The 23,924-nt window shown below is 57.9% G+C and overlaps 1 protein-coding gene across 1 annotated transcript in view; it reads right to left on the reverse strand.

Annotated features, from left to right (window-relative positions):
• The window catches only part of CDH22 (cadherin 22), a 115,816-nt gene extending 102,805 nt beyond the window's left edge, over positions 1-13,011 (reverse strand). The window contains exon 1 of the mRNA XM_079127933.1: positions 12,660-13,011. The gene's annotated coding sequence lies outside the window, so the exon portion shown is untranslated. The remainder of the gene's footprint in view (positions 1-12,659) is intronic.
• Positions 13,012-23,924: the final 10,913 nt, after the last annotated feature.

Consider the following 23,924-nt stretch of genomic DNA (forward strand, 5'->3'; position numbering starts at 1 on the left):
AGTCACTGTGCCCAAACCGCCCTCTTTAAGACGTCTGTGGCTGCAGAAAACAGGTCTGCACTCCTGGCTCGGGGAGATGGGGGGGCGCCGTGTTCAGATTCATCCATGCGACGGGTCGTTTCTGCAAAGTTCTAAGAACACTGCATCTCGCTCGGCTCCTGGGTCCTGGCTCTTCCTTTGCCACGTGGGGGTAAGGGAGGCAGAGTGTCACCCAGGTCAAGTGTTCAGGAGAGAGCAACGCTGTGGCTTTGGAGCCACTCACAATGCCACCTGTCACTCCAACCTCTTTCCTTCCTTTGGGCCTCAGGTTGTAAAAAGAGGGGAAAGGGGCTTCTAGTCTCCAAGTTCTGGTTCAGCTCTGCAAACCCTGTTCCTATGATTTTGTCACAAGACAGGGAGGCCATGCTGTCTCCTTCCTCCAGCCCCAAGGCTGGAGCCTCAGAGAGGAAACGGGGAGGGACCAGAGTTTCCTGGGTGGAGAGGAGGGTGTGGAGGAAGGAGGATCTGTCCTAGCCTGGGTGTGAGAGACGAGTTAACAGCTCAATTGTTATTTCAATTACACGGATTATTTGAAAACAATGTTATGAGTTTCATCACTGACAACCCCGGGAAATGGCTGCTATGGCAACCAGGGAAAAGAATGGCCCTGGCCAGCCAATCAGAAGTTCCCATGGCAGCCCGGTTTGTACAAACTCTCCTCCGCGGGGCCCCTCCCGTCCTGTGCTTGGGGAGGAGGCTGAGGAGGAAAAGAGAAAGGAAAGGGCAGGCGGGAGGGCGACAGACAGGAAACCGGAGTCCTGGGAGAAGAGGAGCTATTGGCCCACGGTGTCCCCTGGTGCCTGGCACAGGCCTGGCACGCAGCAGACAGTGGGGGGCTCACAGACCAGGAGCGGGTTCCCAGGACACACCGCGCTCCTTGCCCACCGGTCTGCTGGGAGAGAGTTCCCAAGGTTGCCTCCACAGAGGAGGCACAGCAACGGGCCTCGTCCCTGACAGCCACGTGAACCTCTCCTGGGCCACAGAAAGGGCAGGTGTGACCTGCCAGGGTCCCCAGGGTCTCTGAGAGCCTGGGTCTCTTCTTTCCTTGCTGCCTCCTGCAGAGCTGCCTCTGTGCCTGCCTCCACATGCACAGTCCCTGACCCAACCCTCTCCCTGGTGGTCTCCAGAAAAAGCCTTTTCACTTGGAGGCCATTGTGCCCTCCTATTCAGGAAGAGGCCAATTTGACTGGAGCTGGCTGGAGGCCAGGTCAGCAAAAACCCAGTTCTGAAAGCCCCTTTCCTACCCCACTGCCAGTCCTGCTGACCAATCCTAGGTCCCAGAATCCCCCGTCCCTGGTCGGGTTCATTAGGAAACCCTCACAGGGTCCTTGCTGGGTGCTGGGCCAGTTCTAAGCACTTTACAAATAGTAGCTCATTTAACTCTCTTCACAACCCTAGGAAGCAGGTACCGCGATAATTGTCCCCATCTTACAGATGGGGAAACTGAGGCAGCCAAGGAGCTGGTGCAGGGTCTGGCAGATAGGGAGGGGCAGCATGGAGACTCAAAGCCAAGCACTGTGGTTCCAGGATCAAGCAGGCTCTTGGCTGCTGTCCTAATTCCTCCAGACAGAAGATGGCCTGACTTGAGTCACGCCTGATGGCCAAATGACTCATAAGAAGGACCCAGCACTGCCTGTCTTTCTATATCAGTCCCCCTGCCAAGTGCTTGCCCTGAAGCCCATACACCCTCTTTTTACATCTCTCAGCAGGAGCACAGCAGGTAGCAGGGATGTTGCTGAGCGGTGGAGATAAATGCTGGCCTTCCGAGCCCAGAACTCTGGTCTTCTGCCAGGAAGAGTGTCCTTATTAACGTGGTGCCTACTATGAGCAGGGCACTGTGTGCGCAGACCCCACTCCTAGTAACAAGCAGAAGGAACTCTTGCTCCCCCATTTTACAGATGAGAAAACCGAGGCTCAGGAAGTCAAAGAGACTTGCCCAAGGCCATCCAACCAGTATATAGAAGATGAAGATCAGTGCTCGGATCTGTCTGCTTCCGACAGCCATTAGTACCAGACATGGTTTCTATCCCCAAGGGACCTGTCAGAGAGACGATTCAGGTAAGAAGAGCCCATGAAGGACCACAGAGGCGCTGGGATTGAGAGGACAGGAGGCCTCAGCCCCAGTGAGCTAAGGGCTGCCGGGGGAAGGGAGTTGGGGCACAGCCGAGCTGGGGCAGGTGTGTGTCGGGCCCCACAGAGGATGCAGCGGGCCTTGCGCGCCAAGCAAGTGGTGCGGAGCTGATGGGTGAGGCCGTGGAGAGCCCCCGCTGCTGGCCTCCGGGCCTCCTTCCCTCCCTCCCCAGGCGCCTCCCTCTCACGCAGTGCAGCAATTTCCCCAAGCATTTTCTCTAATTTGTGATTGTTTTCCTAACCCAGAAGCAGCTTCTCCCAGCCCGCGAGCTGAGCTGTGCTGAGCCACGCTGCCAGAGCCGCTGGGCTCAGCCTCGGTCGGGCCTACTTGGGAGCCTGCAAGGCCCTCTGTCCCCAAAGTCCTCCAGGGTACTGGGAGGCTGTGAGGAGGGTCTTATGGTCCCAATCTGAGGGCCTCGTTCTCACCCCGGGGCCAGCTGAGTTGGTACAGAGACCCAGGGACAGCTATAGACATGCAGCCACCACCTGCTGGACTGAAGGACAGTGAGGGCAGGCGCCTGGGTCGGAGGGTGGCACGGGGGTCTACATGGTTCCCAAGGCTCAAGAGTGTGAGGATTCTGGGAGGGGGAGGAGGAAACGGGGCAGGGGGCGGTTTCAGGGAGGAGGTAAGGGCTCAGTGGGGGACAGAAATTTCCTGTTGGAGAACAGAAACAGCCTGCCGGACAGTGACCATGAGCTAAGCAAAGTGGCCAGGTGCCCAAGGAGGGACAAGATCTGGGGATGTCAGGGCTGGAGACTCAGTGACAGCCTTCAGGGCTCCGACCCGTGGGGCTCTGCGGGGGCCTGGGGCTTCCACAAAGAGGAGTGCGCTGAGGTGGAGGCTGGTGCTGGGGGAGGACAGGCCTCCACAAGGAGGTGGGGGCCCGGGAGACTTGGGATTTTAGCCAGGGGTTCTGGGGAGGGGCTGGACTTGTGAGGAGGGTGGGACATCTTGAGGGCGCTTAGTAGGGGCCAGGGGCTGAACAGAGGGAGGCAGCCGCTCTGGTTGGGCCTGAACGGAGGCTCTTGCAGGGGCGGGAGCTGGTGGGGGACAGAGGCCTCGCTCCAAGGGCTGTTCTGAGGGCGAATGCTGCTGTCTCCCACCCCAGGACCCAGGCGCCCCCTGTGGCTTAGCCCCTCCTTGCCAGGGCTCGGCTCCTTGGCCGGCACAGGCCCCTCCTCTCCCACCCACCTTTCTTCAAAGCCAAGTCCTGAGTGCTCCTCCACTGACCCCTCCAGAAATGCCTGAGTCTGCCCCCATTTCTCTAAGTCTCCCCTACAGACCTGGTATCCCCCTCCAGCCAAACACTTATCAGGTAAGTACTTCAGACCCCCGTAGTGATCAACGCGTTAGTTCTCCCTCACAGCTAACCTTGATCCCTCCAGTTGCAGGTGCAGCCAATTTCCTCTGTTGTGTCCTGGGAAGCTTCCTGCAACCCCTCAGCCAGATGTGGCCCAATGAGCCACCTCGTCATGACACATTGATGGAGCACCTACTATGTGCCCACCTGACTTTTAAATACTTCTGGCCAGAGGGCAGTTTAGAGGATGCGAAAGATAGTTTTTGCCTTCAAGGGTACCCAGCTTGCTCGTGTGGGCGTGTGTGAGCGTGCATGCGCACTCAGGCACGTACAAAATTCAAGAGGGAAACCGGCAAAGGAGTGTTCATGGCTACTGCTTCTAGAACACAGCTGGACCGCAGGCCACTCTCCAACCTTCGAGGACACAAAGTCTCCTCCCAGGTCCTCTCTGCTGGGTAAAAGCGCCCCAGGCACTCCGTTGGCGTCTCCAACCACCATCTCCATTTTCAGGCATCTCCAAATGCTTGTGTCAAGATTTCGCCTGAGGCCAGCACATAGTAGGTGCACAAGAAATGTATCTTGGATCGATGGGTAGGTTGGTGGAGTAGTGGATGAGTGGGCACGGGGGATGGTGGCGAGGTGCCAGGGAAGGCTGTGGTCCATACTGGCGGATGGCAGGTGGAGGGCTGGGTGGGCGGAGGCAGCGGCATGGACACGGGCAGCTGGGTATTGAGATAGACAGGTTGGGTGGGTGGGTGCTGGGCAGCCGAATGACAGCTGGCATCTCAACGTTCCCCCATACTTCAGGGCTGGCGGCGTGGCTTGGCGGGGATAGAGCTCTTGCCTGGTTCAGGGCCCTGGGCTCAATCCCCAGCTCCCCCATATGTCCCGTCTACAGACCCCTAACTTGATTAAGGGGACCAGTTCTCCCAGGTCCCCAGGCTTGAGACCCTGTCACATTTGATTCCTCCTCTACTGCATCTCCCACGACCAAGCAGCTCGGAGGCCTGTGGGTCCCATTCCCTTGGTATTTTCCCTCTGGCCCCTGATCCCATGACCTCTTTCAAGCCCCCGCCATCGGCCCGGTGATTGCAGACCCCCGGGGCCCTGCCCACTTTTTCTCCTCCCAGGGCCTGCCTGCTCCACCTGATCAGCAACCTTCAATAGCTCCCTATGGCCCACCCTCCTCCGCCTGGAGTTCCATGCTGCTGCCTTCGGCTGCCCCTTCCCTTCTGTGTCCTCTGTGCTCTGGTCAACTGGGTCACAAGCTGTCACCCAGACATGCACCAAGCCTCCTCCACTTTTCGCATCCTCCCCACCCCCCAGAAAGCGGCCCTGTCCCTCCACCCGTGACAATGTCATCCCAGCTTCAACACACAGCACGTCTGCCCCCTGCCGTGGAAACTCCCCTCATGCTCGACCTGACAGAGTCCGTGAGCTGTGCCATTGACACGTGTCTGGAGGACCTACTATGTGCCCGCCTGGCTAACAGGACCCTGGAGGCAGGAGAGAGAGGATACAGGATGTAAAAGGCATGACTTGCCTTCCCAGGGACTCGGCTTGCTTGTGTCCTCGCGCGCACATACACACGCACACACACAAGCGCGCAGAATTCAAGGGAAAAAATAAAGTCAACATAATGTGGCATTAGGGGCCAATGCTTCCAGAACACTTGCCACAGGCAGGGCAGTAGTGCTTCCGTGAAGCCATGTAATCCTCTCCACAAACATTCAGGTAGGTACAGATGAGGAAACTGAGGCCAGAGTCTGGGTGACATCTAAGGCCACTTGACTGATGAACAGCAGAGCGCGGGTGGAGCCCCAGCCACCTTGTCCTGTGCTCTCAGCAGGTGGTGGTGTATAAATAGCACGGTGGGAGGTGGACAGAGAGAACGCAGGACAAGGATCCTCTGCCCACAGCCCCTCAGCTATGCTGTGGTCCTCTGCCAACCTCCTTCCCTTCCCTCCAAGCCAGGTTAGAGGTGTGAAGACTCGGTCGGCTGAGACACCGTAGGCCCAGGGCAAGTCACTGCCTCTCCCAAAGCTTTCGTTCCCCATCTGTGCAATGGGCTGGGACTCGGCCACCTGCAAAGCCCCATTCAACTCCCAAGTGCACAGACCTAAAGGCAGCGTCAGGGAAGACGTAAGCCTGGGAGCGCCATGGCCTTGGGGCCTGGCTGCATCTCCTGGGAGCTCCCTGGAATCCCCAGAATACACAATTTCAGCCCCTGGTCCCTGCCGGCCCCTGCCGGGAGGCCACAGTCCTCTGTGTGATCACCTGATTCTATCCGACTCGTCACCTGTCCATCATCTCGTCTGCCTGCTGACCTGGATCCACCTGCCTCTGCTACCCATCCATCAGCTTGCCTGGGCCCGTCTACCTCGTGTCCCTCTCAGCCTGGTGACTGTCACTCTTCCTATCACACACACAGTCCACCTCCCTACCCTCTGTCCGCTATTCTGCAATTCTGCAAGCGCTGCGGTGACAACAAAGGTGTGGCAGGGCCTTCTCCATTTCCATCACAGAGTTGGCCACCGTCTGCAGTCAGACCTGCCTTCCCGGAGCCAGAACAGTTCTCCGCCACGCAGCTCCGCTCCCCTCCCCAGAGACCCGGGCCCCCTTCTCGCTGGACCCAAGGGCTTTTGCTTGAGGAAGCTGGTCAGGGCCACCTGCCTCCTGCCAAAAATGTCCAAGTGGTCCCTGAGGAAATCACTGGACAAGAGCGTGAAGAGTGGGTACAGGGATGCTCATTGCGGAATTGTCTGTAATAGCGAAGAATTGGAAACAACCCGGATGTCCAGGAGTGGGGCGGGCCGAATGAATGATGGACCAGCCGCACGATGGTGAGCCATGCAGCTCTTAAAAAATGATGGTGTAGATGTAGATTCATCGAAACAGCAAGACGTTCCCAATAGATTATATAGTGGAAAAAGCAGGTGACCCAGGCGCACGTGCAAAGTAAGATGCCATTTTTAAAAATCCATCTATGTCAACGAGGGAACGCTTCGAAGTGGTGGCCACACGGTGGTGGTATCGTGGCTGATTAAAAATGCTTTCATGCATGTGAAGACGAACACGCGAGTCCCTTTACACGGGGCGCACACACTGCCACTCTGATGAGTGCTTCCTGCGGGTGCGGCTGAGTTAAGTGCTTTGTCCACGTGTCCTGGTTCACTCTGCGGGGCCGTCCCAGCAGGTGCGTTTGTCAAAGCCATTTCCTAGATGAGGAAACTGAGGCCACTCAGCCAGCTCAGGCCACAGCCAGGGTTTGGACCCAGCAGACCCACTGGGACAGGGCTCTTGGTCTACAGGCTGCCTTTTGGGCTGTGTTTATCTGTAACTTGCCTATTAAAAAAAAATGACCTATGTTTCCTAGGGTGATAAATGACAGAAGCTAACAAGACGAGGAAAGAAAGGGGGACTAGGTGCCTGCAGGCAGCATGCTCCCCACGGCTTCCTCTCTGGGCCCAGTTTCCCAGCTCCCCCTGCGCCTGGCGGGGGGCCCTGGTGTGCAGGCCACGCGCTGGGAGGCCTGAGGCCCTCTCCGCAGGCCCAGCTGGAGTCAGTGAAGTCCAGACGCAAGTCTGCACCTGCCCCTGAACTGCCCCGGGCCGGCTCCTCATGCCGCAGACCCCATTTGGGGCCGCAGCATTCCCAGCGTGGGGGTCTGTACACTGCAGGGTGATGAGCGGCATCCCTGACCTCTCCCCACTAGGTGCCAGCAGCAGCCTCTACCCAGTGGTGACAACTAAAAATGTTCACAGACATGGCCAAGCGTCCCTCAGGGCACCCTGCCCCCAGCTGAGGAACACTGATCGAGTCCCAGAAGAGACAGCAGCTAACTGCTCTGGAGAGGGGAGCGCATGGGCGGCGCCGGGCCGGGTGAGGAGGCCCTGAGAGCCAAGGTCTCTGGAGGGTCTTCTCATTCCACTGACTTTCCCTGGACGCTGACCCTCTCCTTCCTCCCGACCCTCCTGCCCAACTCCCCACAGGGCATCTCCAGGTGCAGACCCCGCAGCATCCCGCCCACCCAGTCCCCAGTGGGTCCGCCTCCTCTTGAAAGTCCTTCGCCTTCCACAGTGGCCCACTCCATGACCCAACAGCCCCCTGTGTCACAGTTGGGGACTCCTCCTGTCCCCTGCGCCCCCATAGTCACCCAGCCCTCTCAGGTGCTGCAGCCCACCCGGCCTGCCTGGCACCGCCAGCTCTGGGCTGGGTCATCCCCACCCACCCCTTCACCTGCCCCTCAGGGTGAGGCTTCTCAGGGAAAGTGCCGCCATGCCCACGCCCTCGCTGAAGGCCGCAGGCGGCCACGCCCCAGGGTGGGCGCTGAGCTGCTCCTTGCTACCTTCCCCACCCACCGGAACTGCCTTCCTCTCACATCCTTGCTGGCCTGGCCTCATGGCGCTTCAGCCATGGATCTCGCAATTCCCCCAATGTCCTGCCCCCCATGGGGGTGCGGTGCCCTCACCCCAAGCCTGGAGCCTGCTGTCCCTGCCCCGTCCTCTCTCCCTTGGATAACCACTGCTCCACCCGACCCCACTTAAACATCTCGCCTCCCTCTTGGAAGCCCCTGCCGCACCGCCACTGGCTCTTTCCGTGGACAGAATTGTCCATTGTCTGTCCCTGCCCGGGACCACCAGACTCCTGTCGGCTGGGATCCAGGCGGCTCGCGCCCCACGTGCTCAGCACACAGTGCACGCTTGCATAAATATGTAAGTGGACGTTTAAACTGGAAATGAATGGACGGGTGGCCAGACAGGCCGTGGGTGGACACGAGGAAGCGATGCTATTTGGGTTGGGTCTGGAACGCTCTAGAAGATCTTCAGGGGAAGGGCGATCAGGTGGAAGGGCAGGTGGCTTCATGCACGAGTGTGGGGTTGCAGGCACAGTGGGAGATGGGGGGGGAGGCAGACGGATTACAAGGACCTTGAATGTCACCGTGCAGAGTCTGGACTTAATTCAGTAGGCGATGGGGAGCCATGGAAGGGTTTTAATCAAGAGAGTGACACAATCCCACCTGCGCGGGAGAAAGATCACTCGGCTGCAGCAGGGATTGCGGCAGGAGGGGCTGGAGGCTGGGGGCCAGCGAGGGGCTGCCCCAGTGGTTCAGGCAGGAGCCGCGGGGTCTGAGCCAGAGAAGGGTGGTGGATGGGGAGGGGGAGGTGGGACCCAGGGGATTGTGAGTCCCTGAGAGTCTCCACCTTCCTGAGGCCAGCGCCATCCCACGGAGGACACGGAGGTCAGAAACAGACCCTGGTGGTCCTGACTCCACTCCCCAAGCGGCCAAGGTCATGTGCACAACAAAACAGAAATCGCTGTCCTCCGCCCCGTGGGAACCCCAGTTACACACAGAGGGAGTAAAATAAAACTATTGCTTTATTTGCAGAGCATCCTCTGTGCTGGGCACCGTGCTAAGCACCAAACACACGCACGCATATTTAACTTCACAACAATCCAGCGAGGTATAGTTTTCTTCCACTTCACCAAGGAAGAAATAGACTCAGAGAAGTGAAGTAACTTGCCCAAAGTCACACAGCCACTAAGTTGCAACCTAGGCAGGTCTGATTCTCCAATGCCTGTGTTCCTAATCAGCTATTTATATTATATGAAGGAAGCAGCTGGTGGACAGTGGATGGCTGAAGGCTCGTGGGTCTGATGAGGAAGTAAGAGGTTCCCATCTCCACATGACAGTGGGAAGGAGCAGGCTGATAGGCATGTCGGCAACCATCGGGGGAAGCCGAGGCTCCAGGCTCATGCACCTCAGGTGCAGACCCAGACTCAGACTCAGACTCAGGAGGTTGTGTCCCCACTGTAAAAGAAGCAGGCCGGGGAGTGGGTGGTGTGTGTATCCTAAAACCCCAGTTGGGCCACATTTGTGCTAATTAAAGAAGGCATGTTCCTCTGGGAACAAGCAGCTCCTTAGGCTCACTGGTGGTGACTAGAGGAGACCTCTTTGCAAATTAAAGAGAGGTGCCCCTTCCTCCAGGCAGAGTCTGCCTTTAGGGCACCTGACTTGTTGAGTGGAGCTTAAAATAGATTTCAGCCACTATTCTCCTGACTGAGTGCCCTTGGACAGTCAACAACCTACCCACCTGGACATGACAGCCATGCCTCCAGCCTCCCTGTTCTGCATCCCTGTCCCTTAATAATCACTCTGAGTCATCTTCAATGACAAAAACGTCCATCCACCCTGCCAGATACATAGAACTCAAACCAAACTTAACTTTCCCGTTAGTTCTTGTCTCAGTCATGGGAGAAAAGACACAGTCCTATATACCCACTACTCTGAAGAAAAAGTTGGGATCACAGCCTGTCCCGATGTCTGGGGAAGGGTGGGATCAGGCTTTCTCTAAAGAGATCAGAATCAGAACCCATGGCCTAGGAGGCAGAGACATCCAATCAGGAGTTCCATCTTAGGGTGCTCCAAGGATCCTGGAACCGGGGAGTGCGAGAAGCCCACCTATCCTCGCTGGGGACCTGAGACTTCTCTCCTGAGCCTGGACTGAGGCCTTCTCTCAGAGTATTGGTGGTGGATCCTTCACCTTGTCCCCAACCCAGTCTGCTCCCTGGCTCAACTGGCAGGATGGGGAAGTCTGCAGCCCTGGGGCCCCAGCCTGGCCACCTCTTTAGGGCCTTCTCTTCCCCAGAAGCCACCTGCCTCCCTGTAGCTCTAGCCCCTCCTCCCAGGCCACGCAGCAGGCTGCTGCCCGAGTTATATAAACAGGAATCATTCTCTCTCTCTCTCTCTGAGTACCTGAGGCTACATTTCCGAATGGAACTTCCTGATAGAACAAAAAGGGGGGGGAAAGAAAACCAAGAGGAGAGGAGACGGAATCGACCCTCTAGCCCATGTGGCAAATAAACTGGCTGCTGCCAACTCGCTAAGTCAGGAGGAGACGGCCTACCTAGAGCCCCTGCCTCCCAGAGGGTTCCAGAATGCAGCTCTCTGGCAACCCTCGGAAAACTGGGGGGCTGGGGGAGATGGGGCTGTGAGCCACAGTTATTGCAGACCACCCCCAGAAACAGCCCGGGACTGCAGCCGCCTCCACCACCCCCGCCCCCTGCCCATACACACCCGCTTTACAGAAGGGCTGTGACTTGCCTGGGGTCACAATGCACTTTTAGGGACCAAAGTCTGTCTTCAGTGTCTGTTGTTAAGGTTTCTCTGTTAAAGGCATGTACCTGCTTAGCACCCTGAAAGTACCAGGGCCACTTTTAAGCCTTGTCTTCCTGCTGTGCCCGAAGCCTGAAGGCAGGAGACTGCCCTGCGTCTCCCCGGACCTGCCCGACCCATCAGGGCGTTGGTGAGCTCTGCAAGTCAAGACACCTGGGGCCCAATTTCTGACTCTGGATAGTTTGCCATGTGACCTTGGGCATCTGTTTCCAGGACTTTAACATGGGAAAGAAGGCAGCCCAGGTGGCCCCCAATGCGGTAACAGTCAGGGATAGGGGAAGTGCTTCTCATCTCCAGGAACCAGCAGACAGGGGTCCCAGGAGGAGAGGGGTCCTCAGCAGAGGACAGTCCCAAAGCATCTGCTCTGAGGCACTGGCGGTGCAGGTCCCAGGGAGCCGTGTTTGACGGTGGGCAATGGCCCTCCGGCTCAGGAGGAATGGAAGACCCGGGGAAAGCAGAGGAAGAGGGCTAAGTGGAGTGCAGCAGGGGCTGGCGCGGGATTTGAGGGGTAGGCGGCCACTGCAGGGAGAAACTGAGGCAGGCAGAATGGAAGCAAGGTGGGGGAATAGTCATGGATGGCAAAGACCAGAGAACGTCATTAGAGCACACAGGAAAGTCGCAAAGAGGGCTGTAGAACGCGAGTGATTGAAGGCGACAGAGCAGACGCCGATGAGCAAGTGTAGGGTATGGATATGGGGCCCAGGGCCATGAAGGTTAGGGAGGAGCCCTTGGGATCTACGCAGTGGCGATGCTGATGTAGGGCAGTGGCGCTGACCAGTGGGGGAAGAAGACGATGAGATCCAGCACCCGCTCGCGGGGAGGCCAACAGAGGGCTGGAGGCTGCCAAAGCCCTCAGATGAGCTGATGCCGGTGCTGGGGCACCTTGCCCAATCCCGGGGACCCAGAGGGTGCTGAAATTAGACCCATGGAAATAGAACTTGGCAGGCACAACCTCTGGCGACGCGGGCAAGGGTGGGAGACAAGGCAAGAGGGTTCCCAGGAGTGCCTGTGGGAAGCCTTCCGTCGGCTTCCCTGCCCGCCACCAGGGGGTGCCCCGCAGCCCGGGGAGACCTCGGGGTATCTGGCTTAGCTCCTCGCGCTGCAGCCCCGCCTGGTGGTCTCCCGTGGGGATCCAGCAGGGGCAGGGGCCCAACGATGCCAAAGAAGGAGTGGGGAGATCAGGGCCAGAGGCGCGAGCCAGAGGTGCCCACCGTGGTTGTCGGGTACCCCGCTCGCCCACAGTCCACCCTCCGCCTTAAGCGCCCCGGCCCTGGGGGTCAGTCCTAAGTGACTCTCCCTTTAGACGTGAGGCTGTCGGGGCCCCTCATCTTCCGTGGCGGGGACAGGGTCCCCGGAGTCAGATTTGAGAACCTGTCACCCCGACGGCTGGAGGGCACAGGGTCGCGCCAGAGGAGTCCCTGTGCGCGGCTGCCCGCACCCTGAGGTGGCCGCAGCCGTGCGTGTCGCCGCGGCAGGAGTCTGCCTCTGGGAGACCCCGGACGCGGCACGACCTCGCACACACACCGGCGCGCACACGCTCAGCCGTGCGGTATTTCCCGGCCCCGGACCCGCCTCCGGGAGGGGCGGCGAGCCGAGTCCGGGTAGCGCGGGCTGGGGGGCGCGAACGCCTGGGTCCCGGCCCCCGCGCTGAGGCTGTGCGCCACCTCCCCGGCCCCTTACGGCGCGCCGGCTCGGCCCCCAGCGCTGCCATCCCCGGCCTGCGGGGGTCCCCGGGGCTCCCGGGCGGCGGCGGCGGCGAGGACCGGGGCAGCCGGGGCCCGGGCTGCGGCCGAGAGGCGGCTGGGCTCCGCGCCGGGGAAAGTTTGGACGGGAAACTCCCTCCCGCCCGCCCCGCCGAGGGGAGGGGGCGCCGGGCCGGCCCGATCCCCCTGCGGCGGGAGGCTCGGGCCCCGCGCCGCCGCCGGCCGCTCCCCGCCGGGGCTCCCTCCGGGCCGGGCAGCCTCCCCTCGGCCGCGATCCGGCCGCCCTCCCGCGCCGCCCGGCGCTCTTACCTCGGGGAGCGGCCCGGGGCTCCCCCAGCCCTGCGCCTCGGGACGCTGCGTGCGGCGGAGCCCGGCGCGGCGCGCGGCGAGTCCGGAGCCCGGCGGCCGCCCGGAGGAGCCGGAGGGAGAGCGGGAGCGAGAGGGGAGCCGCGGCGGCGTGTGCGCGCGTGTGTGTATGAGCGAGAGAGCGAGAGAGCGAGGGAGAGAGCGAGCGGGAGCGAGGGAGTGTGCGTGTCTGACTAGGGGGGAAGTGTGCAAGGGACGGATCCCTTCCTTCCTCCCGCAGCCTCTGGTGGAGACTCGGAGAATGCAGCGCCCGCCGGGCAGGAGCGCCGCGCCACGCCGAGCCGCAGGCGGCCGCCGAGCCGGACACACAGCTGGGAGCCGCGCCCCCACACCCGCGATCGCGTCCCTCCCTCGCCGGGAGGGGCCGGCCTCTCCATCTCGCCGCCCAGTCCCAGGAACCCCCTCCCGGGGCGGGGGGCAGTGCCCCCCCCCTGCAACCCCAGATCTGCGCGAAGGGAGCGCCCCCAGGAGGGGGACCCACCACCTCCCCGCCTAGCAGCTCGGCTCTCCCGCAGACCCAGTCGGAGGCCTGACCCTACTCCCCCACCTGACTTTACTGAGTCTCGGGTTTCTCATTTCCCCCACTACCGTGGGAGCCTGACTCCAAAGAGAGGGGTGCGAGCGAAGGTGGGGGCAGGCTTCTCAAGCGGCCGCCCCGGGCTGCCTGCCCAGAAAGGCCCCTTGCACAGACCAGGCCATTGCAGAAACTATCACTGCATCGAGGGGACAGAGACCGGTGCCCAGAGCTGAGTCCCCAGGCAGGTGGGAGGTCGGGTATCCCTGGAAGGGTTCGCTGGACATCCCTGCCATCAACAAAGTAAGTGGGCAAGACAGCTTAGTAAGTTTAGGACCGCCCCATCCTAAACTTAGCACCAAGTTGGTGCCAGTATCTGGGTACCATCCTCCCCTGCCCAGAAACAGTCTGCAGGCTGGATCACCTCTTGTTAAAACTCCCCTCGCCTGCTGCCGGCTGTCTTTTCTGCCTGCCATGGTCGGGTTTCTTCGTCCTGGCTGCATGGTTTTCCTGAGTCTCATCTCTGGGCTCAGGAAAACCATGCAGCCAGGAGACCCTTTCACGGCCACCTCTTAATTACCGATATGAAGTTGCAGGTGGTGGGCCAAGACCAGCGACTCCCATAGTTCCACACTATATCTTGGGTTGCAGGGGATCCCCTGAGTGGTCCCTCCTCCCTGCATGATTGCCAGATAGGTGGGTGAAGGATATCAGGACACAGGAGAGCTACATACCTCTGCCCTGGCCATGCTGTCCCTGGCCAAACATAATGATCTGAAACCGGCTGCTGAAGTTCATGGCAAAGAGGCCGTAGGACCCTCCAAGTTCCCAGCTTCTGAGGATCCCTAGCGACCCCCTCTGGCTCACCTCACCCTGCTCCCTGCCTCGCCTCTTTCCCTGACTTCCATCTCCACCCCCCACCTGGGTTCTCTTCTCCACTGGCCTCCACTCCAGCCCTCCTGCTAACTCCATCACTCTTATTTATTTTGAGATTTATTCTCCATGGGCCAGCCTTTTCCCTGCCCCAAGTCCTTCTCTGGTTTATTCCCTCATTGATCTCTCCCAGTCTTGCCTTTGTATCAACCCCTTCTTGCACTCTCTATTCTTAGCCTCCACTCTTTCATGCTTTCAGAGGCCGCCCTTTCAGAAGCATCTCTTCTCTTTCTATGTTCTTCTTCCCTCTGACTCACTTTTCCCATCTCTCCTGTTCCATCTTCTCTCTTCCTCTCTCTCCAGGTCCTGGTGTGCGCGTCTCATCTCAGGAGTCAGACCTATGTAATTGTCCATGGGTTGTTTGGACCTGAGACACCGTTGCTCTCACATCTGCATGCACACCATAGGTGCTCAATAAATGGGCACCCCTTTGCTCTAATCGCTCTCTCTCTCCTCCCCAGAACTCTCTATTAGAACTCCCTTTCCTCTTCCAGCCTCTCATCTCCCCTTTCTGGTCTCACTTCCACCATAATTGCCAGTGCATCCTTCCTTCAATACATCTGTGTGTCCCAAGGCGAGGCACGGTGCTAGGCTCTGAGAACACATTGAAATCAGTATCAGTGACTATTTAGCACTTGCTGTGTGCCATTATTTTGCTTTTAGGTCATCACAACAATCAGATGCTAATATGAGCCCCACTGACAGATGAGGAAACTGAGGCACAGAGTGTTGAAACACCCAGAACACAGATCAGATTGAAGCAGGATGCTTTGGTCTGGGAGAAAGTAAGCTGGGGTTTCTGCTGCACTGTGGCGGGTACAGTAAGAGCAGGGTGGTGTGAGAGAGGAAGAACCGGGTGGCACTGGGCTCTGAGCACAGCTCTGCCCCACGCAGCCTGCGTGACGCATCAGGCAAGCCACTTCTCCCAATATGCAGATAGAACGAGACAATTATAACAATGCCATTTGGCAAGCCTCTGCCATGTGTCAAGCCCTGATTTGAATGTTTCACATAGATTACTTCATTTAATCCTCATGGCAACCAACGTCTACATTTATAGATGGGGAAACTGAGGTACAGAGAAACTATGAAACTTGCCCAAGGTCACACAATTAGTTTGCGGAAGAGTTGGGATTCAAATGCAGGCAGGCTGGGGCCAGAGCCTGCACACTTAGTGGGTGTGAGAACTGCTTCTGGGCAGGTAACACACCTGGCGCTTTGTAGGTGCTTGGCCAGAGCTGTGCGTTGGCATTGCAGCATGAGGAGTGTGTGTGGAAGGAAGATGCCACCCTCCAAGGGTTGTGAGGGGTGAGGAGGACTTTGGAGAAAGGCGTGGCCAGGGAATGATTCTGGGAGGAGGAGCTTGTGAGGTTTTGCAGAGACGGGAAGTCCTCCATTGGGATTGACTGTCTGGGACCACGGACCTCTAGCCCAGGATGCCTCTATCTCCACCTATCGACATCTGGGGCCAGGTCATTTTTTGCTAAGGGGACTGTCCTGTATAAGGCTGATGCTTGGCAGCATCCTGGCATCTACCCACAAGATGCCCATAGTACGTCCCCCACCGCCCCGTGCAGATTGTGACAACTAAACATGTGTCCAGACGCTGCCAAGTGTCTCCTGAGGGGCAAAGTCAGCCCTGTCGAGAACCACGGCTGGAATCGGAGTACAGGACAGCAGGCTCTGCTCCAGGGTGCCAGTGAGTTTGAGCAGGTGTCAGGGAAGGGCGTGTGCGTGCGTGTGCGTGTGCGTGTGCGTGTGTGTGTGTGTGTGTGCTGGGCTCTGCCATTCTCCCTGGCTCCTCCCCTCTTCTTTTCTGCACTTGCTCACACCATGCCCAGGTCCCACGGGGCCTCTGTCATCTGTGACCCCCTTCCCTCTGTCTGTCCGCCTTCTCCAACTCTCTCCGCTCACCCCGGCCTCCTCCTCTCCAGCAGTGTTTCAGGGGCTCTTTCTGAGGCTCCCCGAGTGCCTCCCTCCTTCCGTCTCCTTCCACCTGTGCCTATGTTCTCCCCCCTCCTCTGTGTCTTGCCCTAGTTGTGTCTCTATGCCTTTCTCCCATTTCCTGCTGTCTGTCCTGTCCGGTTGTCCATCTCCTGTCTCTGCCCACCTCCTGCCCCGTGTGCCCCTGACCTGTCCCTCTCTGACCCTGCCCGCATCCTCAACCCTCTTGCTTTCTTCCTTCATCTCCGCTTCCTGGCCTCTCCCCTCCCTCCTGTCCCCCATCTCCTCCTCTCCTCCCCTCCCTCCTTTCTTCCCTGCCTCCCCTCTCCCCCTCTGTCCGTGGGAGCTGGAAGTTAAAAGCTTTTCCGAACTTGCTCTCCAGTCGCTGTTCCCGGCGCCTTTCATCTCGCCAGCACATTTGTAAAACCGCGCAGACTGAAGGGCCGTGACATGAACAACCAAAGAAATGTCAGCGCGGGGAAGGGGCCGCCGCCCGCGGGTGGGGGCGGCGTGGCACATCCCGCCCCTCCCAGGAGAGGTCGGGGGCCCGCCGCACCCCCAAGGCCTTCTGGCGACCGTCGCCTCTGCGGAGCGGGACTTCCTCACCCGGACCGCCGAGCGCAGAGGCGGGGCGCGCGGCGAGCAGGGAGACACCCAGCGGGCGGAGGGCGCTGGAGAGCCTCGGCCTTGGAGAGAGATGGGAGCAGCGAGCCGCGGAGCCACGCGCGCCCCACAGCGCCCCAAGCACCTCTTCGCCTTAATCCTCATGGACCCGGAGCCAGACTGTCTGGTTCAAATCCCATCGCCGCCACTTACCAGCTATGCCACCCTGGGCAAGTGACTTCGCCTCTCCACATCTCCGTTTCCTCTTAGGCAAAACAGGGATGATAATCACATCGGTGTCTGCTTCAGAAGACTGGGGTGAAGATTAAATAAACGAATCCATGCAAGACGCTTAGAATAAGTGTTTTCTATAATTAACAAGAATAGCGACAACAGCTCTGCAAAGGGGGATCAGCGCCCGCCCCCTGCTGCAGATAGGGAAGCCAAGGGTTAGACAGGAGAGTCATTGCCTGCGCTCAGATCAAGTGGGGGGAGAACAGGGATTGAAGGCGGCTCCCTCCCTCCACGGCCTCCCTTTCTTCTCCAAGAAGTGGGCACGGGGATGGAATTTAAACTATGGGACTTTAGGGACTGAGTCTATTCTGTTCACTGCTGCATCCTCTGGAGGCAGCATGTAGTAAATGCTCAATAAATATATGTTCCCTGAATGAGTGAATGGAACAACGAAAATGCTGGAAAGGCGCCAAGGCTGGAAAATTGAAAGGCCCTTTGTTTGCGAGGGTGGGGTGGAGTGAGGTGGGAAAGGGAAGAGCCCAGGGCCTGGGGATGTTCCGGCTAAGGAGCTTGTCCTGGTCCAGGATTTCCATTGGACCTAAATGGCGGCAGCACCATGGACAGCAGACATGGTCCTGGCAGGGAGTCATGTCAGCCCAGGAGCTCTCCAGCTGCCTGGTCCAGGCCATCTTAGCGCTGACTTCCTTGCTACCCTCTGCAACCTCAGCCTGGGGCTAGTCTAGCCTTCTGCCTCCTGTGCACTCTGTCCTTCCTCCCTCTTTTTGACTCCAGATCTAAAGCCAGTGCTGCTCCTGGAGAAGACAAGCCTCCCCACCCGGCTTCCTGTTGCCTCCTGCCCTGGCCAGCTTCTGCAAGCCTGAGGCCTGACTGCAGATGGCTGCATGGAGACGTGAATAAGGGTCCCCTGAGCTTTCCTGAAAGGCTGTAAAGACACAGCAGAGGCGAACAGGCCTGAGCACCAGGAACGCCCCTCCTGAACCCCTCCCTGGGGTGGCAGGTGAGACAGGCCTGCCCCCCCACACACCCAGAACACACACTTCAAACACTCGCCTCTCCCTGAATTATTCACCTGGCTCTCCCCAGGGCTGCTGCAGCGCGCCCAGCCCAGGTGCTGAGGAGGGGAAAGGCAGGAAGCCCATTAAATTTAAACACGGGGAAGATTGTCAGATGTGAGGTTCTATTCCTGGCCTGAGAGGAGCAGCCAGAGGGGAGAGGGAGCAGCTGGGAGACCAGGCGGAGGCACCCAACATAGGGTGCATGACATGCTGAGCATCCGACGTACTGGGAAGGGATGCTAGAGGCCTGCCGGGGGCCTTCCCCGCACTGCAGTCCTGACACGGAAAAGCGACTTTGCTCTAGTGCCTCCCCCACCTGGTGCTGGTAAGCCGGGAGCACCCATCTGAAAGTAGCCTCCCTGCAGTTACCTGAAGGCCCGCCACGGAGCCTCAGCACAGAGGCAGTTTCATCTTTTTTCTTTCTTTTGTTTTTGTTTGTTTTGTTGTTGTTTGTTTGTTTGTTTGTTTTTTGGTACCAGGGTGCTTAAACACTGAACCACATCCCCAGCCCTTTTCTGTAATTTTGTTGTTTGTTTGTTTGTTTGTTTTTTGGTACCAGGGTGCTTAAACACTGAACCACATCCCCAGCCCTTTTCTGTAATTTTTTTAAAAATTTGAGACAGGGTCTTACTAAGTTGCTTAGGGCCTGGTTAAGTTGCTGAGGCTGGCTTTGAACTCGCAATCCTCCTGCCTCAGCCTCCCAAGCCACTGCAACTACAGGCCTGTGCCCTGTCCGCGGCTCAGCTTCCTCTTCTTGCTGCTTCCTTCTTGCATCTTATTTGGTAATGTCAAAGTATTTTAGTTTTTTGGGTTTCTTTTTAATCACACTCTGAGCTTTTCCAATGTCATTCTTGCCACTTGAAGCTCCATTTCCTCCTTTGTCTCCCTGGAAAAGTCCTGTTTATCTTTCAAAATCCAGCTCCAGTAGATGGCGTGAAGCTCTCTCCCTTGGAACTCCACTGGGCCTGCACACGTGGCCCTGGTAGCTTCTCTCTTCTTGCCCCCCACGGATAACAGAGTCCTTGACTGCTCGGCGTAATGGGGCCAGCACGGATCAGGACCCCTCAAGAGCAGGCAGTTGCAAGAGACTGTGAGGTGCTAGTTACTCAGAGGAGTGTGAGGTCTCCTCCCAGTCCTGAGCTGCTGACCCCACTCTCTTGTTTTAGGCAAGTCTCTGGTTCTGTCTTGACCTTGGTTTCATTCATTCATTTCTCCCTTCTCTCTCCCTCCCTCCCTCTGTCTTCCCCTCCCTCCCTCGCTCCCTTCCTTCCTTCCTTCCTTCCTTCCTTCCTTCCTTCCTTCCTTCCTTCCTTCCTTCCTTCCTTCCTTCCTTCCTTCTTGTGCTGGGGATTGGGCCTCGGGGCTCTACCCCTGAGCTGCTTTCTCAGCTTTTTTTATTTTTTATTTTGAGATAGGATCTTCCTAAGTTGCCCAGTCTGACCATGAACCTGAGATCATCCTCCTGCCTCAGCCTCCCCAGTCTCTGGGAACACAGGTGCGTGCTACATATCCCATCCCGCTTGGCACTGGTTTTCTATCATGTGAAAAAATGGGGTGTAGCAGAGGGTATTTTCATGATGACCACAGGCCCTCAGTTACTAGGGTTCAGGAATCTGCTCCACATGTTCTTCCAGTGCTTTCTTGCTCTTCCCCTGTGTGGCTGCTGCTTCAGGATCTCCCAGACAGGCCTGAAGTAGACCTGTGTGGCAGCTGGCTTACGCTAGCTGATCAAAGCCAATTGTTAGATTTGTTTCCCCGGGAATTTTGCAGGCCAATTTTGCAAGTCCTTTAAATTGACCCTGTTGAGAGTACTTCCCCATGAACATCCACAAACAGTGCCGATCCGTGTGCCTCTGCCCTCCCCCAGAGCTCACCCCCTCGCCTCCTACCTTCCCCTGCAGGCCCTCTCGGACAGGTCTCTCCCTCTCAGGGTCCAGTCCCCAACTCACACGCTGCCACTCAGGGTTGGGCGCTCCTTGCTTCACCGGATAGCGGTCCTCGCTGTCAAATGCTCATTTTGAATGCAACACAATCCGACTGGGGAAGAACAAACACTCTGGAGCGGACGCATCTCCAGAGTGGGAACCCTGGCCCCGCTCCATGCTCGTGGGCTGATTCCTTCTCATCTACGAGCCCCTGCCTCCCTGAAACCTGGGCCAGAGGACTTCCCTGACCACTGCCAGGAAAATGGCCCCACCTCGCCCATCCCCCTCTGCCTTCACCTGGCTCTGTTTACCCCTGAGCTCGTCCCACTTCCTGACATTTACATTGACTTCTCAACTCACCCAGTGCCCATTCCTGTTCTAGAATGAGTGCAGGGGGTGGGGCAGGATCTTTTCTGCCTTGTTTACTGCTATATCCTCATCACCCAGAGCACTGTCTGGCACTTGGTAGTTACTAAATGATTTCACTGAGTAAATGATTGTGTGACCTTGGGCAAGTCACGCCCCTCCTGAATTTCAGTTTCCTCAATTCCCCACATGGAAAGATCATCGGGACCTGCATGTTCCTGGCCTGAGCTACCTCAGAGAGGAGCCTGGGATGGGGTCGAATCCTGACTTTGCTGCTAATTCACTGTGTCAACCTGGGCGAGTCAACACCCACCCCTACCCAGCCTCTGTTTGGCCTCCCCCTCAGGGGGCAGGTGAAATGACAAGCTGGAGTGAGACGTCACTCCAATCTTTGGGCCCCATCAACCACAGCTCTGATACCACCCCTGCCTCATTCATTCATTCAACAAACGTGCTCTGAGCATCCTCCTCGTCCCAGACACCAAGAACAAGTCCAGCGGGGGGAGATGGTGAACAAGATCGATTAGCAAAATAACTACACGTCCATGGTGTCATGCCCGGGAGACATTCGAGGCAGGAAAAGGGGAGCCTAGAAAGACGGTGTCCCTTTTAGGAACGGGAGTCAGGCAAATGGCCCCCTGTGAAGGAGAGATGTGCAGAGAGACACTAAAAAGGTGGCCCTCGAGGGAGAGGGGCTTCCGGGCAGAAGAAGCAGCAGTGCAAAAGCCAGCAGCAGGGTCTGCCCGGGGTGTCTGGTGCCCAGCGACTTCAAGCCGCTGATCAGAGAGCGAAGATGACTGACCGCGCCTCCCTCCCTCTCTCGTTGGGAAGCTGCTCCCAAAGTTGGTGACAGGGGGCTCTGGGAAGGAGGAGGGGGCTCCCGTGCCTCCCTCCCCTGGCTCACCGCGGTGCGGCAGCTTTTGGATCCTAATTTATCTCCCGGAGCCAGCGGTTTCCTGGAGCCGGGCTCTTCCTCCCCTGAGCGCGAAGACAGGTGTGAGGAATTAGCTGTGGGGACTAATGCCATGACAGGAACCGGTACAAAAGAAGGGGACAGAGTGTAATGTTTATTACGTTTGAGGCAAAGCAAACATGCGGCCTATTTATGTATCTATAGAGAATTAATTGGCGAGCGGCAGCAAGAAGCAGATTATAAATTAGAATCATTTTCGCCAACCGAAACCCATTCATCTTGCTTCAGAATGGGCCTGTCACCTCCTCCTGACTAATTCCTTTTAAATTCGTTGCTTTTTCCTCACCAGCCCCCGCCGCTCTCACCTTGAGGCCTGAACCCCAGGAGGTTGCCAGTGCCTCAGGGAAAGGCCATAGTCAAGCTCTGTTTGGGGGCCCTCTCCACCCTCACCTTCTGGAGCTGAGTCCCCACAGACCCCCGGCACCCTGGCCTCTCACATTGCTGTCCCTTCCCTGGCGATGGTCAGAGCCTCCCTGGGCTCCTTGCTGGCTCTGTCTGCCCCCCAGGAAGGCGACACAGGCAGCAGCGGCTCAGGTCAGGCAGGTGCAGGGGACAGCATGAGCCTGCCAGGCTAGGGACCCTGGGGCACTGGCAGCTGCTGCCTGCTTTTGATTCTGGGCCCAGAGCAGGCGGCCTCAATGGGAATCAAAGGGAAGCCACGCTGCTGGGGCCCTGGTGGGCCTGGCTCTTGCTTTGCTCACCTGGAACCTGTGGAGATGAAAGGCTAGGGCAGGTGCCAGTCGCTGCCAGGCCTGAGAGGGGTGCCGTGCCTGCCCTGGGCTGTGGCCCAATTAACCCTTCCCTTCCTCCTGCCTGAGCTGCACCCGCTGCGGGGTCAGAGGGGAGGCCTCATGCAAGGCCTTTGGCGGGGGAGCAGCCAGAAGGGGAGCCCCTGGTCTGACGGCAGAGCTCAGCTTTAGGAGCTAATGACTAATGGTTTGGGCCCGGCCCAGGTCTAAGTTCAGGTCTGAGGTAAAGTGGAGATGTTAAAGTAGCACCTGTGACCTGACCTGAGAGTCAGCAGGGCTTGTTAAAATACTGCAGGAATCCTCTGCTGGGGTAAAGAGCCAGGGCACTGAGTGCTCTTCCCTGCTGCCACCCTGTCCCATGTAGGGATAGCTTCCCTCCCCACATCCAAACACTAAAGTCTGACTCCTCAGGGGCGCAAGGACCTGCCCTAGCATGGTCCGAATGCTCCCTGGTCCAGAATCTTCCAAATGACCCACACGTGCTGTACTGAGCATCAGGTATTTTCTATATCCACCGTAGATACCTGACAGACGTAGGTGTTTGCTGACACTATTAGTTTGGATGGGGTTGTAAGCCTGGAATCCTGGCGTTCAGGTCCCCCCTCTTCTCCAGCTCCCAACCTTTAAAACACACACACACACACACACACACACCACCATACCTTCCAGCTTCTCCCCGGGATGTCCCACCCCCACTCCAGCTGCTGGCCCTGGAGAATCCCTGAGCCGACTCCTGAAACCTTCCAGAGCCCAGCACTGGAGACCCTCACCCTTGGGGAACCCTGAGTCTCAGACACAGACCTGGAGCTCTGGCGGCCAGGACATCAGCTGACTGGCCTCTCTGGCGCCTGCTTCCCAGACCCACCTCAACCCTGGGTACATGAAGGGCCACCCATGAGACCAAAAGAAAGACTGGGGCACAGTCGCTGCCGCCCAGGACCCCATGCTGCATTCAAGCCATTTCCAAGGGTCCACAGAAAAATTGAAATGTGAAAGAAAAAAGAAAAAAAGGATTGGCTTCAAAATACAAAAAGAAAACTGCAAAATCAAAATTAATGAGTGTTTAATTAAATGTCTACAAAACCCTGCATCACGCCAGCTAGTCAAGGCAATTCAGTCACATCTCCCGAATTGGTGCCCAAGAAATGCCCGAGGCAGAGGTTGGTGCGTTTGACTGCGTGTGGGGACCCTCAAAGCAGTGCTCTTGGGTTCTAGCTCTGCTCCTCACTCATTGTGTGACCTTGGGCCAGTCACCCTCACCCTCTGGGCCTCAGTTTCTTCTTCTGTTAGATGAGAACCACTTCCTAGCTGCAGGGCGGCTGAGGAGTTGGAGAATCTGTTTCCGGAAGGCCAGGGCAGACCCCACGCTGCTCATCTTGGATTCACTTGGGAATCCAGTGAGGGGAGGACTAGCCAAGGACTAGCGGGGGGACTTGAACTCAGCTCCTTCCCCTGCACAGGGTTATAGACAAGGAGGATGTTCAGCATGTGCAACCACTGGAAGTGAACATCAAAGGCCTGGCCAGGTGGTGTGTGACCCTTTCTATTGAGGGATCCTGGGAAGAGACAGGGGTTCCGGTGAGGAGCTGGGGTCAAGGAGGTGGGCTAAGGTCTTGGGAGATCAAGAGACAGGGAAGCAGCTACTTGCCCACCAGAATGGTCAGATGCCAGATTTGAACACGTGCCAGCACCATTTACCCTGTTACGCTTATGAGTGACATGGGATTTAGAGATCAGTACTTATACCCCAACCCCATGACCCAGAGATTCTTCCTCCTGGGAATAAATCTCAGTGACATTCAGGGTGCCTTCCCTGGGGGAGTGAGCAGAGAAGACATGGGGGACACACGCTGGGGAGGTCCTGGGAGCTGTTACAACCAGACATCTTTGA

The sequence above is a fragment of the Sciurus vulgaris genome (genome assembly GCF_902686455.1).
Source record: "Sciurus vulgaris genome assembly, chromosome: 2".
NCBI classification, from domain to species: Eukaryota; Metazoa; Chordata; class Mammalia; order Rodentia; family Sciuridae; genus Sciurus; species Sciurus vulgaris.